Here is a 20,772-nt window from a genome sequence, read left to right as displayed (position 1 = left end):
AGCCTTCAACCTACTCTGTCTCAAATGTTACCTACCAACATTTTTATATACTTTCCTGGTGCATTTTTTCCTTCCTTAGCAATTAGCATTTACATATCTTATATTTTATTGTTTTTCTCTGTCTCCTCAACCCTACTGGAATATAAGGGATTTTTTTAATATATATTCCCAGCACCTAGAATGGTATCAGAAACATAGTAGGTGCTTAATCAATGCCCATAAATTAATTTTAATGAAGGCAACATGACTGTACTCTTCACCTCAGAATATTCTAGTCTTCTTTCTTCAGCTTGGTAAAAGTAAAGCAATACCTTCTCATAGATCCCAGCGTGGGCACTGGGAATGCTTTCAGGCTAAAAACTTAGGCTGTGTCCAAGGCCAATTTTTTTATTACTATTTTTTAATCTTCAAAACTGTCTTGCCAGTTAAGCAAATGCCAACTTCCCACTTAATGAAACAACTAAATATCAGGTAATTTCTAGAACTGAGACCATCTAAGGAAACCACCTGAGAATCCAAGCCCTATATCCACTAAAGATCTTATACTTGGCTTGTTCCAGGATGTGTCTTCCTTCTCTGATATAAGAGACCAGAGGTGGGTGGCAAGGTAGTTTCAAAGCTCTTGCTCTGTTTTATTATTGGTTTGCATTTCTCAGTTTCCTGGGCTTTATACAATCTTGTTTGTTAAAAACAAAACAAAACAAACACCTACAGAAACTTGGGCAATTATTTTATAGATACACAGAGTAATGTTTTATATCCATTGCTACTTACTACCTTAGGATCTGCTGACATTCAGCATCAAAATGTTTCATTTTGAATTCAGAGAACACCACATAGTTGACTTGCCAATGTAATTGATGAGAATGAAAATTTAAAAGAAAATCCCAGAACAGTTAGAACTCTTTTGCTTTTTCCTAATTTCCAGAATGAAATATTCAGACAGAAATTGATCTCTCCCAGTCAAATGAAGATTAAATAGTGAGCCCTGGAAGAATATATTCTCTTTCACATTTTATTTTCAACTTCTCAAGTAGAAGTGAACTAAGACAATAAAGTAAGTTTGACACATATACTGCCAGTCTGTTTATGAATCCTGGTTTTATCACAACCCAAATAGATAAATAATAGAAACCCATAATGTTTGTCTCCGAAATCGTAGTTAAACTGAAACTCAGTATGCAGGAAACGAAAGATGAATGGTCTTTCATAAACATATTTTGATAACATAATCTCACATAAACAACTGGCAATACATCCTTTTGGGATTCTTGTTAGCCAGGATTGTCAAAGATACAATGAATGGATTGAGTTTCAGAACTATTTCTTAATTTTGTGCTGTTTGGAGGAAACATCTGTTTACTGTATATAAATGAGTAAGACATTCTGTTCTTTTAGGGACCCAACAAAGAACCCTTAATGTGTGCCAATTTGGCAAATAAGGAAATATAACGTCTCCAAAAGACTACAAATGAAGTCTAGCAAGAGATATTGTGAAGATCACAGTTGTTTTTCTCTCTTGAAAATTCTGTCTAGAGTTTTTTGCTCTCCTTGCTCCTTTTGGCTTCTCTTCTGGTCATCAGTGAGGCTGAAGTTAGAAAACAGACTTAACTCATGGAAGAAGTGTGCAGCAGACAGTTAGGAGCAACTAGGCAGGAAATCTTAGTGCAGTTAGTATTTCCACATGCCTAGCAAAGCCTTTTGGAAGGCCAGGAGTCCAGACAGTTTGAAACAGGTGCCTCAGCATGTGCCTTCCTTTCACATTCTCTTAGGCTTCTTTGCACCAGATGGGTGTGCTCATCTCATACATACAAATTTTTTAAGAGCTGAGCTTGGCTTGAGGTCAACAGACCTTACTCCTGTAGGCTGCAGACAGCCATGAATAATACTAGTATGGGAGTCAGTCAGATACAACTCATGTGTGAAGACTAGTAGAAAACTCTAACCATACATAGAGCTTACAGACGTGTTTTTGCAGCTCAAAGAAAACTGATTGCTTTCTTAAATTTTATCTCTTAGGAAAAAAAAAACTAAAAATTCACATCATAAGAATGTCTGTGAATTCTGACCTTTATTCATTATAATTAAGTATCTCAAGTATTTTTATTACTTTTTAAAATTTTTCAATTATGACATTCAATATCATATTAGTCTCAGGTACACAGTATGATATGACATTCAATATCATATTAGTTTCAGGTACACAGTATGATGGTTAGACATTTATATAACTTACTAGAGACCCGGCACATGAAATTCATGTGGCTGAGGGGGGATGTCCCTCAGCCCAGCCTGCACCCTCTCTAATCTGACCCTTGGGGGATGTCCAACTGCCGGTTTATGCCCAACCCACAGGATCTAAACTGGCAGGTGGGCATTCCTCTCACAATCCGGAACTGATGGCTCCTAACTGCTCTCTTGCCTGCCTGCCTGATCACCCCCTAACCACTCCACTGTCAGCCTGATTGACACCTAACTGCTCCCCTGCTGGCCCAATCACACCCAACTGCCCTCCCTGCCAGCCTCCTGGACCAAAATACCCTTCCCTGATGCTTAGTCACCCCCAACTGCCCTTGCCTGCTGACCTGATCACACCCCCAACTGCCCTCCCCTGCAGGCCTGGTCCCTCCAACTGCCCTCCCCTGAAGGCCTGTTCACCCCAACTTCCCTCCCCTGACAACCTGGTTGCAGGCAACTGCCCTCCCCTGCTGGCCATCTTGTGGTGGCCATCTTGTGATGACATGGGGTGGCCATCTTGTGATGACATGGGATGGCCATCTAGTGATGACATTGTGCAATGCCACCTATTCTTTTATTATATGGGACTAGAGGCCCAGTGCACGAAATTTGTGCATCGGGGGTGGAATTCCCTCAGCCCTGCCTGCACCCTCTCACAGTCAGGGAGCCCTTTGGGGATGTCTGAATGATGGCTTCAGTCAAACATCCTTAGCACTGCTGCAGAGGCAGGAGAGGCTCCCTCCACTGCCGCTGCTGCTCTCTCCAGCTGAGCCTGGTTTCTGACTGAACTTCTGGCTGAGCAGCACTCCCCTTGTGGAAGCGCACTGACCATCAGGGGCCAGCTCCTGCATTGAGCATCTGCCTTCTGGTGGTCAGTATGTTTCATAGCAACCAGTTGTTCAGCCATTCAGTCAATTTGCATATTAGGCTTTTATTATGTAGGATGAAGTGATCCCTCCGAAAGTCAAATCCCTCTTCAATACTGAATAAATGGATTCTTCTGTGTTCTAAGGCTGTAGCCACCATTTTGCACAATAAATAAAATGCACTGTAATGAGAAATTTACAATACTTTCTTCAATAATTATTATAGGAATCTAATTGATACTCCCCGTTTTTTACATTTAAGAAGACATACTAAGTAGACATATTATACATAAAATATACTCATAGTTTCATTTATATTGGTGTTGACACATGTTATTGGTGTGCTGACTATTTTATTAATGTTTCTGATGTCTCCTGCTCTGCTCTTTCTGCTCTTTCCAGTTGTCCTGAACCTCAGCAATGATTTTATTTAGAGCTGACTGTGTGAAGAGCCCTCATTTTGAGCTTCTGGATCCACTCATTTCCCTGTGATTGAGATAAATATTCATCCAGGGGCAATGGAAACTTGCCCCACATTATATTTCCTTTCAATGCTGATGAACATGGAGGAGTTCTATTGCTTTCATGGCCATATTCCATCACAAATAAGCTAAACGTTGGCCTTGCTATTTACAGTTTTTAGTTTCTCATTCTGAATCACCTCTCTGAAGGAAATGTGTGAATGATCTTAAAACAATATGAACCAGCCAAGAAAGAGCATGTGTACAAAATAAGCAGTATATGTGTCTCCCTCAACCTTAGTAAAGAAAGTAGAATTTGGATAGAGAGGGAGAAGGAGAAATAGTTGATGCATAGCTGTCTGGAAGTGTGTGTGTGTGTGTGTGTGTGTGTGTGTGTGTGTGTGTGTGTGTTTCAAACTTCTGCTATGACCACTGGCTTCTCAGAAGTATTAAGAAAAAGAGTGATGATCTTTCTTTGCCCTCCAGGAACTATCTGCCAATTTTAATTACATAAAGTTAATCAAGAATTAGAGATAAAGGTGGTGCCATCTTTGTCTCAAATGTCATAGTCCTGTCTACAAGGTGGCACTTGGTTATCCACACTAAGTTAGTCTTGGGGTGAATCTTGAATGCTAGGCTTAGGAATTTAAATTTTATTCTGGAAGAAAGGAGAATAAGAATGAAACCAAAGTTTTTGGAAGATTCAGCTATTTATCTGGCACAGGAGAGAAACACAGCACATTGGAGAGATCAGAATAAATACCAGGCAATTTATTTTATAAATGTGATTTGGAGAAGTCATTTTTACTGTTTTAATGCCCTATTCTCTAAAATTAAAAGAAGTTTGAATAAGATTTATTTATAAGGTTCTTTGCAGAATCCAGTGACTTTATTGTATTTTATCCTTGATAGCATCATAATATAATTAATCAAGCTCATGACTTCAGTTGGATAGAAATAAGTCTCTATAACATACAATGTGTTTGCAAGGAAGAGGAGAAGGAATTTTTTTAAAAGTAGAGAAACTCATAAAATCCATTGTCTCAAAGAATTATGGATGTACATGATGTAATAATTTCTTCACACAGAATCATAGCCTCTATGTTGTATAACTGAGGGAAATTTTAAAACCAATGCATTATTGTAGGAACAATGCCTAGTCATAACAACTTTTACAGGAATGAGTTGCTGTAATTACATGTCCTACTGGCATTGGGGCTGGATTTGAGTAGCATAAAATACATTTTCTTACTGATTAAAGATGCAGTTTGGTGATTGCTACAACCTATATAATTATTGCCATTTTTTTGTTATATTTTGTTTGGTATTGTTAGTAGATAGTTTCAAAATTAATAGTTATATGACCTTGGGTGAGTTACTTAATTTATTTAGTTCCTTATCTAAGACAACATATTTTAGAATCAAATATTTTATAGTATATTATAAACTATAAATTGAGATATTTATTTTCATATGCCCTAAAATGTAACTTTTGAATGAATAATTTGAACTTTAATGTTGAATATTCAGACTTAATTCATCAAATGAATGGATTTATTGAGAAACTGTTCCATATCTTTTGAGGTTTTATCACTGAAAAAACAAAGATGTTCAAAGGCCACCTTATCTCATATCAAAAGAGAACGCTTTCTCTTTTCTGAACCTTATTTTTAAATGTATGGATTCAATACCATTCTTTTTAGAGGACACATTCCATTACTTATTTGCAGAAATACCTGATTTTAAAAGGAAGCATCTGTGGCATTTTTTTCTCTTATGAGATGAGAATTATCTAACAATGACTATCTTGAACCATCCTTTAAATTACTTAAAAAATACATATTTTCAGATGAAATCCTTATAGTAATTCTCATACACACCGAGTTTGAAATTTGTTGTAATTTTTTGTTCTAACAAAATCTCTTTAATAAATAATTTATATTCATAATGCATATCCATTTTTTTTTTCTTATAGAAATGCCCCCGCACATAGAAATAGATAAGATTCAGGTCCAACAAAACATGGATCTACTTTTAGGTGCCAGGTAATTTGTTCCTATTTGTGTTGGGTGTATTCTATTTTCTTGCATCATGTATGGGAGGCAGGGTTCTGGGTTCTACCAGGTCTCTGGAACAGCTCAGCCATTGCAAGTTTCCATCTCATGCCCAGTGAAAAGCAGAGGTCCTTCCAGAGACTTACAAAGCTGTGCTATCTTTCTTCCACCTATTCTTATCTCCTTCCTCTACCGTTTGACTTCTCCCTCTTTTGCCCTCATCCTGTCCTTCTTTGCTTCTAAACACTGCTCAGACAGGGGGTCGTCCTGCCTCCAGGCTTCTACTCTTGCCACGCTCTATTCCTGGACTGCTCTCTCTTTTTATCTGAGAAGTTATTGCTTCACTTCCCTTTGATTTGTGCTCAAATATGTGCTCATTCAAGGGTAACATTTGAGCAGCCTCCTTGGCCTCTACCCAACTCATTGTCAGCCATAGACAGGCCATACATTACAAGTGCTTGCACCATAGGTATACCATGTGCTGACTTTACAGCTGAAGATGGTCTCTCACCCCCGATGTCCTGTAAAGTGCCATAAACCAGGTCTGTGCTCAGTCCTGTTGGGTTGTCCGCCAGTACCTAGAACTGTGCCAGATGCCTATTAATAGTTGCTGATGACTGAATCATAGATGTTGTTGTGATTGTTGCTAAGATTAAACCAGAAATAGTTGCCATTACTAAGATTAAATCAGAAATAAGACCCTTATCTTATGTTAGTGTTAGGTCTAAAGTCAGACAATGAGTCAAACTGAATTGAGATGTGATGTATATGGCATAGCCTCATTCTTCTAGTCATCTCCACCTGTGTAGGGTGTCACTGGACTGTTTCTTTTGTTTGTTATTGGGGGAGGGAGGTTGGCAGTTTTCAGTAATAGTTTAATTATTGTTGCTGTTGTTGCTGTTGTTGTTGTGTGTGTGTGTGTGTGTGTGTGATGTCTGAAGAGAGTCTGAAGCACAAGAGGGTCCTAATCTTCTCTGGGATGCAGGAGTTAATTACCAGAATGAATAATTGTCACTATTGGCCCCTGAGACACACAGAGAGTCTAGCTCACCATGCTGCTCACACTCCCCAGGCGATCTCTGCTCCAGGATTTGGGGCTGAGCTGCTTTAGCAAACACAGTTATCTGAAACAGCAGGGTGCGTCTAGGTGTGCCTCTCTGTTATTGTCCTCTGGACCTGAAGCAGCATTAATTGCTTGGAAAATGAGGGTTTGATTTGAAGAGAAACCTGCATGGTTTCTAATGCCCCTTTTGGTATCAATTCAAGCTGCTTTCCTCAATGGTTTTCAGAGAATTGTTAGCCTTCCATGCCCAGTCAGGTTTCACCATCATTCAAAATGTCAGGAAAGTGACACAGTGTCTATTTTTGCAAACACTCCCCAACGAAGGGAAGTCATCCATCTTCTATGCACTGTGACATAAAACTAAAATAAAAAGTTTTGTATGATGGACACCCAGGCCTCCCTGATTATCTCAACTTTGTTGCTAAGACACCTTTGTACCAGAATCATGGGTCTTTAATGCCTGTGAAATGAAGTAGATTTTGCCTTTATTAATTTTTCCTGGGACCGAGGTACTTAATTTTCCTCTCTTGTGCTGACCGATTAATTTTGTATCGAGTTGTCAGTAGTGTGTACACTTATTTGTGGTCCCTTTGACTCCAATTTCAAATCTTAATTGCCATTCTAGAGCATCATTTTCCAGTGAGCCAGACTGAGAAAGGAGCATGAAAAATTGGGAGTGCACTGTATTGATTATGTTGTTCTGTAACACGGGGTAGAGAAGAATCAGATGTTAGCACCCCAGTCATCAGAGAGAACAGAAGGGGGCATTGCATGAGCCTTGCAATAGAAAAAGGATATTTGGCTTATTTTGATTTCTGTTCACTTTGATTATACTGCAAAAATATTCTAAAAAAAAAAAAACACACACATACTTATTCCTTTCAACAATGACCAGTCCTATAACCAAAAAATTTTAAAGGCTCTTAGGAGTTGCTAAAAACATTTTTAAAAAATCTGCATTTGTTTAATGTGGTACACTGTGGTCCATGCTGAGCTGACCAGTTAGGAAGTAAGTATCCTATCCCCAATATAATTTTCCTGATTTGGAAAGATCCAAATCTTGGGCAGCTTGTAGTGCTGTTTGTTTGTTTGTATATTTCCTATTTTCTGTGAGAAAAAGGAAAGAAAAGTAAAAAATGGAAACAGTGATCAGAAGAGCCAAATGCTTTGACAACTTCCTAAAAAATTAGGAAACCTACCCATTCTCTGTTAGGAAAGACTGTCCAAGAACTTTAGAAAGAACCTAACAGTATCTGGCAAGGCCAGGTATGCCTTATATCTTCAAAAGCATCTGCTATCAATCAGAGGTAGGCCTAATATACACACAATTTTATATCCACTCATATTTTCTAATCAAATGTTCCCCAAAGATAGGCTGTAGCTTTGCAAAGTTACACTGATACTCTTTTCATCTGTGCCTATTTTGTACAGCAAATCCTAGCAGTGACCCATGACCCTTTGAATGTTGATGCAGAATCAGCATCCACTCCACCTACAGACCACTGGGTGAAATAGCACAAGCTCACCCTTATCTTTTGCACACAGATGCTTTGTGAGTCATTATGCAATGTGCAATACCCGCTTTTAGTTCATCAGAAATGCTTCTTATTCCGAATATTTCAGATAGCTAGCGCCAAAAACATATACTTTACTAAAGTATATGTATATTACAAGTCCAACTGTGTCAACATTGCTGACTACCCACAATGGCTTAATTTTAAGTCTGGTAAGTTTTCTGCAGCTTTGCATGAAGGTAGAATATGTTAGTAAAACAAGTTTTATGAGAGAAAGTTTTTATTTTCTATGTACACCTGTTTTTTCCAAGTTGTGTGTCTGACTTAGACATAAGTCTAAGGACACTGTTGGGGCACCATCCCCATGGGTTTGCCAAAGGCACCTTGAGAATAACACAATCACAGTCATCAAGCTGAGGTGGGTCCTGGAGACACCCTGTTCCCACAGGTGTACCCAGCATGAGGTAAAAGCATAGCTCTCACTGTGGATGAAATCTCAAGGACATCTACTTTCAAATGAGTAAAATATTTTAATTTCATCTTAAAGCCTAATCAACTGAGAGTGTAAGATAAGTGATGGCCTAATGAGGTGTGCTATCTTTGGTGGGAATCTTAAAAAAAATGGCTAAAAACTAATAAAATCTGAAAAAGTATGGACTTCAGATAATAAGAATATATCTAACCTGGCCAGAGTGTCTCAGTGATTGAATGTAGACCTATGAACCAGGAGACTGAGGTTTAATTTCCAGTCAGGGCATATGCCCAGGCTGTCGGCTCCATCCCCAGTGTGGGGCATGCAGGAGACAATCAATGATTCTCTCTCATCACTGATGTTTCCATCTCTTTCTCACCCTCCCTTCCTCTCTGAAATCAAATATATATTATATATAAATAGAATATAAATAGAATATATCTATATTGTTTCATTAATTATAACTAATGTACCACACTAACTTAAATTGATAACAATAGGAAAATTTGTGTGGTGTGTGGGGTCTATAAAAACTTTGTACAACACATTTTTTAGGTAAATCAAAAATATTCCTAAAATAAAAAGTATATTTTAGCTGAAACTGGTTTGACTCAATGGATAGAGCGTCAGCCTGCGGACTGAAAGGTCGCGGGTTCAATTCGGGTCAAGGGTATGTACCTTAGTTGTGGACACATCCCCAATTCGAGGTGTGCAAGAGGCAGCTGATTAATGATTCTCTCTCATTGATGTTTTTAACTCTCTATCCCTCTCTCTTCCTCTCTGTAAAAAAATCAATAAAATATATATTTTTAAAAAAGTATATTTTAAAAATACAGTAACTTAAAACTATTACTCAATTTAGTATTCTGAAGAAGAATCTCAAAACTGACCTTTTATTCTAGTTGCTTAGAGCTTCTTTCATGTTATAAATTCTTAAAATATCAAATGTGCAGATTCTTTGCTTAAAAGTCTACAATCTTAATCCCTGATGAAATGATGTCTGTCCAGAGTATGAACAGCATTGGCCATGAGCTGACTACACCCAGTCCTGGCCCCTGACCTCTGGGGAAAATTTCTCAGTGAAGATTCTCACACCCTCCAGGTCCCCTGTTTTCATTACCCATGCTCAATGTGCCTCAGCTAGGTCTCCCTGGAGTATAGGGTCCTTAGGAGAGTGGGAAAGCCCTCAGGGAGGGATCATCTGGACAGGCTGCTCCTTTGGGTACTGGGTAGCCTACCAGCTCTTGGGTCATTTATCTGGTCTTCACACTACTTTGCTTGGATTTGTGTCTCCTCCATTGTGAGAAAATCCCTAAACACTACACAATCTGTTCAATGTGACAATAGAAACTCAGGGATCTTTAGTCATGCCCTCTCACACCACAGCAGAGGAAGTGGAGACCCAGAGTCTGCCCCTGGTCACACATTCAGCCAGCCAAAGAACTAGAAGCAGACCACACAGGTGCAGACAACTCCGATGTTGGATATTAACAATTACAGTGATAAAATAGAACAATTATAAACATACCTGTAATAAAAATTATGTGAATGTGGTGTCCTTTCTGAGTATCAACTTGATTGGTAACCAATATGACTACTAAGTGATTAAGGGGCTGGTGGACAAAGGAGATGATTCATGCCCTGGGGAGGCTGGAGCAGAAAAGCATAATTCATCATGCTAGCATTTAATCAAAATGGCAAACAATTCACAAGTTAAGAATTGTTTATTTCTGGAATGTTCCATTGAATATTTTCTGACTTGGGTTGACTGAAGGTAACTGAAACCACAGGAAGCAAAACCACAGATAAGGGGAAATTACTGTATATTGGAAACATTGAGATGGAGAGCTAGATTTAAAGAGTGACAAGAAACCAAAGAAGCTAGTTGGCAGGAATTACTGCAAGATTATGCCTCAAGAGCCCACTGGTATGGATGACACAACTGTCACCACTGCATTCAGGACACCATCACGGCCACCACAACACCTGTATCTCAACTGCACATCAGGTGTTGCTAACTGAGACTAGGAAAAGACTCCATCAAATTCAAAAGCATCAAACAGAACCACTTCAAGATGTGAAGAATTTATTGGAATATCAATATGTCATTAGAGCTAGACAGAAAAGTACTTAATATACACGAACCATTGAAATGCTATTAGGGTCCCTTTGTGTTCACCATTAATATTGGTGCCCCTGGGTGGGTGTCTCTTAATGCCGGGGTTCTTGTCCCAGCATTACAAAGGGTTCAGCAATCTGGAGAAAAGAGCTGTGCGTAGCTTATTAAGAAAGAGTCCAAGGACGAAATATAGTTTTGAAAGGCATTGGGGGTCAGAGGAGCTTCAGCTAAAGGAGCTAAAGACTACCTCCTTGACTCAGGACCCTGCTTTTATTAACACAATTTGTCCTATATTCAAGGTGGAGACATACACTTCAAAGGGTAGGGTTTACAGAAGCATTGTCAGGTTGGGGAATAGCCTACAGCTGTTGAGGTGTTTGGCCAACAGGAGGCAATAACATGCAGATTAAGATGCCCTGAGCTGTATGGCGGAAGACAATTCTATTCAGGTTTGAAAGAAATGCTTTTTAGCCATTGCAATAGGTAAACTACATATGTGGCTCAGCCATTGTTGAGTCCACTAAGCTTCACCAACCTTTTGATGAAATTTGCAATTATGACATGTTGGAATTGCTTTCCTGCAAAATGAAACACCATTGAACAAAGTTACCTATATAGTCTTAGGTAACTATTTCTCCTATCTACCAGAGAAGCTCCAACAGTCCTTCACTGGTAGATGGGAGAAATAGATCATTCTAATTTTTAAATTGGGGGACAAATAATACATAAACTAGGATAGCAAATTTCTCTTACAGACTTGACATAGTAACTATAAAAAGGGTCTCAGGTTGCAGGTTCACTCCCACCCTTTGCCAGGGCACATGCAAGAGGCAACTAGTCTATGTGTCTCTCTAGCATCCATGTTTCTCTCTCTCCCTCTCTCCCCCCTGTCTTCTCTTCCTCCCTCCCTTCTACTTTCTCTGAAAAGCAATGGGGGGAAAATCTCCTCAGATGAGCACTGACAAAACCAAAAAGGGGTGGAGGAGTTTAGCAGGTATGGGAAAAAATAATTCCTGTGCATAGAAAGCCCCAAACTCAGATGAGATTTCTGGTCAATAAGTAACTTCAGTCAGCAGGATTAGTACCTCTCTAGTTCATAAGCATCTTTTAACCCTGGGAATATCTAATCCTCTATGTTTAGGGGAATCCAATTGACAGTGTTAGCATTTTTGTGTTAAGGAGGATTCTGTGCAATTTAACATATTAAATATTTGTAACATCAATGAGACTATGCTATGATAGAGTAACACAAGTTAAAACATGTTTAATTGGGCCATTTATTTGGTTAAAATTTAGGTAGAAAGCTACATGTTATTGGAACATGCATGTTACTTTAAGATCCATTATCTTGAGAAAGAGAAGTGTTCTGCTGTGAGCTGAGGCAGAACTCTGCAGTGTGATGTGACCAGAAGCCCCTTCTGGAACATGATTATTAACATACATGATGAAATGCTTGAACAGTTTTCTTTCTTTTTTTAATATATTTTATTCATTTTTTACAGAGAGGAAGAGAGAGGGATAGAGAGTTAGAAACATCTATGAGAGAGAATCATCAATCAGCTGCCTCTTGCACACCCCCTACTGGGGATGTTCCCCTCAACCAAGGTACATGCCCTTGACCGGAATCGAACCTGGGACCTTTCAGTCTGCAAGCCAACGCTCTATCCACTGAGCCAAACCGGTTTCGGCTTGAAGTTTTCTGATAGATATTAAGAACCTCTTCTAAAAACCCCTCAGCTGACTTTCTTCCTTGTGAAATGTCTCAGGAATTAGTTTTGCAATGTTTCCTTAACCACAATTTAAAAAATCCAGGCTAAAATTTTCTAACCATCTTCCTGTTTATAAAAGTCTACTAAGGTGAACTCTCTGAATCGTTTAGAAAGCCTATTGCTTTGCTGCAAAAGTCTGACCCAAGCTGTGAATCAGTTTGTCTGAGAAGATAATTTCATAATGTTTATATTCATTACATTGGAAATTTACCATAGTATTAGAGATTTTTTTTTCTGTCAGTCAGAAAATAGTTCTTAAAAATAAAATCAGCAATACTAAATTGTAAACTTAGTCAAAATTATTTCAAGGAATGTGATGATATCTCATTTGTAAAGAAGACCCAGTAGTTACTCCAGGCTGCCTTAAAAACTGATGGCCAAGATTTTGTTGATTTATAAATAGAATAATTAGATTCATAACTTGACATTAAAGTTTAAAGAGAAATTAGATTTTTGGATTTGGAGTTTTAACAATTAATTATTAATTCTTTTCAAAAGGTTGTCTTCTGAATAATCTTTTCAGTACACAAAAGCCTCCTAACAAATGCATTGAAATGCTTACATTGATCCCACCAACACCTGCATAAGGAGGGTTCTGCAAACATAGGAAAGGAGCTTGGATACTGAGAAGACAAATAATAACTAATGATGTCTGTGATGAGAAATTTTTTCCCCATTGAGGACAGTGCTGTGGTTCTTTCTAAATGCCCCTGAAAACTTATTCATTCCTTCAGCCTTTTTTCAGCAATTGCCCAGAATGGATTCATGAAGCAAATTTTTTCTTAAAATTGGTACTTAAGTCTGTTCTTTTCAAACTAGGTCCTCCAAGGAAGAATTAATATAATCAGTTGTATGTCTCACTCAGCCCAGTGAGGTTTCTTTTGTTTGTCTGTTTCATTTTTTATGTTCACTCCTTCCCCCATGAACAGAGTAGAAAGAAAAGTTTTAAAAACAAAAGTACACAATGTATTGTGTCTTCAGTTTGAATGTCTCCTAATATTAAACTATAAGCCCCACAAAGACATTTCTGGTCTTTATCTCCTCACCATTCATTATGTTCCTAGAATCTACAACATTGTATTCACCCAATAAATACTTGAGTGACTGAATTACATGAAGAATAATTTTTTAAGAGATCCCCTTGACAGCTTCCATCTTCCCACTTGCTCCAATTTATTTCACTCCCACAAGGTCTGGTACCTCATTTCCCTATTTGAGGTTCATTCACCATAGATACTGGTGATTCCTAAATTGACCACCGGCCTATAGGGCTGGATTATTTCTTGAGTTCCGGGAGCAAAGCTGACCTCCGATAGGCATCAGGACAAAACTGCAGAGGTTTGCAGCAAGGTTGAGCCTCTGAGTCAGAGGGCTGAGCCTGGCATTTACAGGGATTTAGATGCGGTGGGCAGAGCTCTGGGCTGGGAGCAAGTAGCTGCAGTTTCTCCGAGAGTGTGGGAACGTGCATTGAGATTTAAAGCAGCTCAATCTAGAGTAAATATGGTCATATGGTGGTTTTCTTAAGGAAAAATGGGTTGCTTAAAATAAAAGAATCTGTTATAATAATGCTAATAAACCTTAATGGAGAATAAGGAAGTATTTTTCCAATCTATGCCAGGGATGGTTATTTCCTCTTTAACTAAATAAAAAAAGATTCATTGCCAGGGAAAGACTTAATTTTATCTGAATTCTCTGCTATTTCAAAATGGACATAATAAGGATGTATTTCTTCTTGATAATAAAATATGTAACATTCTAAAGTAAAAATGTTCAAAAGAGTATTCAAAACATACTTCAATATTTAAATTTAAGTTATGAATCACTAGGGTTTTTTTATTTTAAAATTTTTACTGGATGCATATCATGTTCCAAAATACAAGATATTTTTATCATAGAAAAATATTATTACTTTTTATAGATCTCAAGTGTCTTGTATATATGCTAGTTACCCTTTATTGTGTTCTTTTATAGTTCATATTTATGTTCACAACAGTAATACATTATATATTGCCCTTTATGGAGTTTTATTTTTTTACTCTGTTAGAAAAAAACCTCTAGCTAAAAATCTACCTATAGGTTTTTTTTTTCTTTTAACATTTTTTATCTTGCTGTTCTGAGCACCATACCTCACCAATTTTCCACTTTTCTCCACTGTATCAAAATGGCTTAAAAGCTTTCAGTTTAAAATCAGTCTTCTCTTCACATTCCCTCAGTTTTATATGTAAAAATATTTCCTCTCCTGAACACCTAGAGTGGTGTAACTGCATCTCTACTTATGAAAGAATTAACTTTGAGTTCCAGAAATTTCATTTCAATTTAGCAGTTAGCTTGGGGCCTTATATAATGGGAAAGGCTATTTTAAAATCTTAATCAAAATAGTCACCAAAATAAAACAAGCTGAGTTTTTAGAAGAAATAACCCATTAAAGCCAGGAATGCAATTTGAGAATGGAACTTTTCCACCATAACCTGGATTGCAACCAATTCAGAATGCTGTCAAAGCACGTGAAGAAATGTCTGCATTCAGTCCAAACAAAACCTGGCAGGCAGTGGACCAAGACACATATGCAAGTTCTGATAGCAGACAAACAGGTAGTGTTTGGTGGAGTGGAAGTCTCCAATTCTATAACCAACATAGCAGGCTCTCACATCTACAATCTACAATTGTGGTATTGTGATGTCATAAACATACATATTGCGGCCCTGGCCAGGTAGGTTAGCTGATTAGAGCATGATCTCGATATACCAAGGTTGCAGGTTCAATCCCTTGTCAGGGCACATACAAGAATCAACCAGTGAGTATATAAATCAGTGCAACAACAAGTAGATGTTCCTCTCTCTCTCCCTTCCTCTGTCTCTCTTCCTTTCTTTTTCTCCCTCTCTAAAATTAATCAATAAATTTTTTTAATTATGTATTTTTTGTCTTTCTCTCTGGCTCCTGTCCAGAGCTCCTCAAAGCCTTTGTAATTTCCTAAACGATAGCCGTGTTAGACCAAATTTTCTAATATTTGGTCTTTGGCTCTGGTTCCTGACACAAAGCTCCCAAATCCCTTGGAATTTCCTATGTCATTGGAACATATCTTGGTTGACTCCTACATAACTTCGGAATGGGGGATGATCACCAGAAAGACCAAGTCATGATTAGAAGCTTAGAACATTCAGCCCCATCTATCATCCTCCAGAGAGGGGAGAGAGGCTGAAGATATTGTGATAACTGATCATGGCTACATTATGAAGCCATAAAAAATCTATAGCTATAGGATTTGGAGAACTTCTGGGCTAGTTAATACATACGTGTGCCAGGAGGATTGTGGACCCCCATTTTGTGGGGACAGATGCTTCTGTGACTCCTCTGGACCTTGCCCCACGTGTCATGTTCTCTGTTGTATAAATAAACCGGCATGTGAGTGTTTCCCTGAGTTATGTGAGACTGTCTAGGACAGTTGTCAGCAAACTCATTAGTCAACAGAACCAAATATCAACAGTACAACAATTGAAATTTCTTTTGAGAGCCAAATTTTTTAAACTTCTTATAATGCCACTTCTTCAAAATAGACTCACCCAGGCCATGGTATTTTGTAGAAGAGCCATACTCAAGGGGCCAAAGAGCTGCATGTGGTTCGCGAGCTGCAGTTTCCCAAACACAGGTCTAGAAAACATTATACTCGTTCTGTTGAACCAATGAGGATATATCCAGACAACATACTAGTATTCAGCACTAAGAAGAAATTTCATATATATTTGAAATTTTGTTTGACTGTTACACCATTCAACTGGTAATATGACACACTAACAAGGAGAGAGTAGATGCTCAATGCGTAGGCATGGAAACATGAAACAGACTAATGAATCTCAGAGGGAAGGGGGAAGGAGAGTGAGGGACGGGGTGGGGGGGTGAGGGTTCCAAAAGAGATTAACCAAAGATCTTATATGCATACTTAGAGGCCCAGTGCATGAATTCGTGCAACAGTGGAGTCCCTTGGCCTGGCCTGCGGGGATCATGCCGAATCCATGCCCAGGCCTCCAACATCCCCTGAGGGGTCTTGGATTGTGATAGGGTGCAGGCCAGGCCAAGGGCCTCTAGTAAAAACATATGCAGGAAACTTAAGTGCATATTATTAAATGAAAGAAGCCAATATGATGCCAACTACAGCAATCCCCCCTTATCTGTAGTTTTACTTTCTGTGGTTTCAGTTACCTGAGGTCAAATGTGATTGGGAAATATTAAATGTAACTTGCAGAAATAAACAGCTCATGCCGAAACTGGTTTGGCTCAGTGGATAGAGCATTGGTCTGCGGACTGAAAGGTCCCAGGTTCAATTCCGGTCAAGGGCATGTACTTTGGTTACAGCCACATCCCTGATAGAGAAACAACCATGATGTTTCTCTCTCATCAATATTTCTAGCTCTCTGTCCCTCTACCTTCCTCTCTGTAAAAAAAAAAAAAAAAAAAAAAAAAAAAAAAAAAAAAAAAAAAAAAAAAAAAAAAAAAAAAAAATCAATAAAATATATTTTTTAAAAAGAAATAAACAACTCATAAGTTTTAAATTGCACATCATCCTGAGTATCATGATGAAGTCTTGCACCAACCCACTCTACGCTGCCCAGGAAGTGAATCATCCCTTTGTCTAGTGAATTTACACTGTCACACCCCTCACACTTGAGTTACTTAGTAGACATCTTGGTTATCAGATTGACTGTCAGGGCATCACAATGCTTTTGTTTAAGTTACCATTATTTTACTTGATAATGGCCCAAAAGCAAAGGAGTGGTGATGCTGGCAATTTGGATATGCCAAAGAGAAACCATGATGTATATGTGTGTACGTACAGGGAAAAAATAGTATATATAGGGTTCAGTAATATCTATTCTGTTTTCACCTGGGATCTTGAAATGTATCCCCTATTTGATAAGGGGAGACTTCTCTATATGTCATTCTGGAAAAGGCAAAACTACGGAGACAGTAAAAAGATCAGTGGTTTGTCAGAGGGAGGGAATGCATAAGTGGAGTAGAGAGTTTTAGGGCAATGAAAATATTCTGTATGATACTATAATGGTGGGTACATGTACTTATATATTTTGTCCAGATTCATAGAGTGTATAATAGTAAAAGTGCACTCTCCTCTAAACTATGGGCTTTGTGTGATTATAACTTGTTCGTGTAGGTTCATCAATTATAAAAAAATATATCATTGTGTTTGGGGATATTAGTAATGATGGAGGCTCTGCATATGTGAAGTCATGGAGTATATGGGAAATCTCTGCATTTTTGTTCAATTTTGTTGTAAACCCAAAGGTCCTCTAAAAGGAGTCTTTAAAATAAAGTGTCATTTTGTGTTGTACTCACCATAAACTACCATATGCAGGTGAACTTATTTGAGACATACTATTTGAGACAGTCTTATGACAAGTTATCATTAACCTTAATCATTCTACCCTTTTTTAACATTTAATAGTCATCTCTAAATGTTATTTATATCATAATGCTTTATAAAGAACGTTTATGACTTGCTATAATCATAGATTTTATGTCAGACAGTACTCGCTCTCCATAAAATACCTGTTGCCTTCCCCTTTGCACAAGAGCCTTGATTTAGTTGGGAGTGGTAAATTGGTCCAGCCCAACCCTGCTCATAAGATGTCTTATTTCCTTCTTCTTTAGCAACTGGGGATATTCATATAATCCACTTCTGGCCAATAAAACTGAAGCAGAAGACTGCTTGGCAGAGGGGGACACTGAAATAATCACGCCTACCAAAACCTACCAATAGGACCAAGTGAACTCAGTAGGACCTCTGTCTACTCCTCAACAGAAAAACTAAGCATTTTTGAAGGAACTACTAGAATTTTTACCCATTGTGTTCATCATCTAATAAAAAAATATGAAACATGCTAAAGTATGAATAAACAAACTAGAGATTAAAAAAATAGAAGTAAACAGATGTAGATCCATAAATGATTCAGATATAATAGTTATTAGACAAAATATTAGGAAAATACAGAAAAAGATGGAGAATTGCAGGAGATACTTGGAATCTATCAAAATTGTTAAATAGAATTTTGAGAATGATAAATATAAGAGTGAAGCTAACAGTGTATTAGATGGTTGGAATGAAAGATCATAGACAATAGGACAAGGACTACTGGTCTGCAGGACATGTCTTCAGAAGAAATTCCTGTTATTAATAAAGAAAAATAATATGAAAGACGTCTGGAGCAAACCAAAATGTCTCACATACATGAATTGAAAGCTCTACTATTAAAGGATAAAGGAAAGTCATATTTGAATTAGGAAAGATGGTTAATCAAACCCTTAGAAAGTAGAAGGAGGGCAAAAAAAATAAAAGAGCAAAATTCTAAGAAATAGAAAACAGACATGCAATAGCAAAAAAGCATAGGTTTTTAAAAATAAATTTTATTTATTTTTTATAGAGAAGAAGGGAGAGGGATAGAGAGATAGAAACATCCATCAGCTGCCTTCTGCACACCTCCCATTGGGAATGTGCCCGCAACCAAGGTACAAGCCTTTGGCCAGAATCGAACTTGGGACCTTTCAGTTTGCAGGCTGATGCACTATCCACTGAGCCAAACCAGTTAGGCAAAAAAGAGTGTTTTTTGAAAGATCAATTAATTTGTTAAATCTGCAGCAAGACTGATACAGAAAAAGAGCAGAAGCCACAAATCAACATTTCACCTAACTGCATGCATACATATAGCAATGCAAAATTATGGAGTTTTATTTTCTTGACTATTATAAGATAAATCATCCCAAAACTCAGTGGCTTAAAACAATAATCCTTCATAAATCTCATGTGTCTGGAAGTTATCTGCTGATTAAGTTGTGCCACACTAGAGGCTAAGACAAGCATATAGCAAGAGGAATAGAGAAAGGAAAAATGGAGCCACAGATAAATCTACCAAAATCATCAACTACTGTATGTCAACAAAATTTAAGAAGATGGACAAATAATTTGAAAAATGAAATAAAATTGAAAGAAGAAAATGAAATATTCCTATATTATTTAAAGAATTTAAAGGTAAAGTTAAGATTTTTTCTTTCCATAAGAATGGCTTCCCTGGTGAATTTTTCAAATATTTAACTAAATAAATAAATAAATAACAAAAATGTCATAGAAACTCTCTTAGAAAACAGTTTATTTTTGAGGTTTACATGACCTTGATGGTAAAACTAACCAGGTCATTGTAAGAAAAATTGAAGGCTAGGGTTTTTCATGAGCAAAGGCAAAAGTCCTAAACAAAATTATAATAAATCATATTCAATATATACAAGGGATTATATATCATGATCAATTTGAAATTATGACATGCAGGAACTATTGCAAAGATTTGTTTAACATTAAAACATCAGTAAATGGAAGTCACTAAAATTAACAAAATAAACAAAAACACCAGGTGATTCTCAACAGAGATTCATATTAAAAATCCGCTAAGTAGGATGAGAAGGAAACTTCTGTTATCTGATAAAGTGTATCTCTCAAAACCTTCCACTCACATCACATTCACTATGGGAATAGTAAACTTTTCCCCTTAAGAGTGCAACCAAGTTGAAGATGCTCATCAGCACTTCTTCCCAACACTGCCCTGGGTCCCTGGGTAATGTAATAAAGCAAGAAAAAGAAATAACATGTTCAAAGATTAATTAAGAAGAAGTAAGTTCACCAGAGTTCACCAATGGCATTAGAAACATCTATATTATATATAAGTGTAAATAAAATTCAATCCACATTATTATTATTTTTATGTGTGGGGAAACAGACTTGACAAAACGATACCAATATCTATCCCGGAAAAACCAAACAAAACCAAACCAAAAAAATGTAGGAATTGACAGGAGACTTCAGGGTAGGATTGGGATGATAAAAAGAGAAAAGTTAGTGTGATGAGGTCAAACATTTATAATGTGTATTTTCAAAGAGTAATAATTAAAACAGTTTATAACTTGTAACATTAAGAGATGCCACAGATACATTATTAAATTCTAAAAAGTGCTGTTTGCTTTTATTTTTGTCAGTCTAAGCATACAGTTCTTTTAATAATAAGAAGAAATTGCTTTTAGTGTTACTCTTGGGAAGCAGGAATGGAAATAAATAGGGAGTTTCTATTTTTCATTTTGCACTTTACTGTTAAATGCTTGTATTTTTCTAATCATGTACCTATTTTACATTAGTTTCATTGTTACATTAAGAAAGTTGGTTG

Source organism: Pipistrellus kuhlii, unplaced genomic scaffold (assembly GCF_014108245.1).
Source record: "Pipistrellus kuhlii isolate mPipKuh1 unplaced genomic scaffold, mPipKuh1.p scaffold_m20_p_7, whole genome shotgun sequence".
Lineage (NCBI taxonomy): Eukaryota > Metazoa > Chordata > Mammalia > Chiroptera > Vespertilionidae > Pipistrellus > Pipistrellus kuhlii.
Note: the sequence above shows the minus strand (reverse complement) of the source record.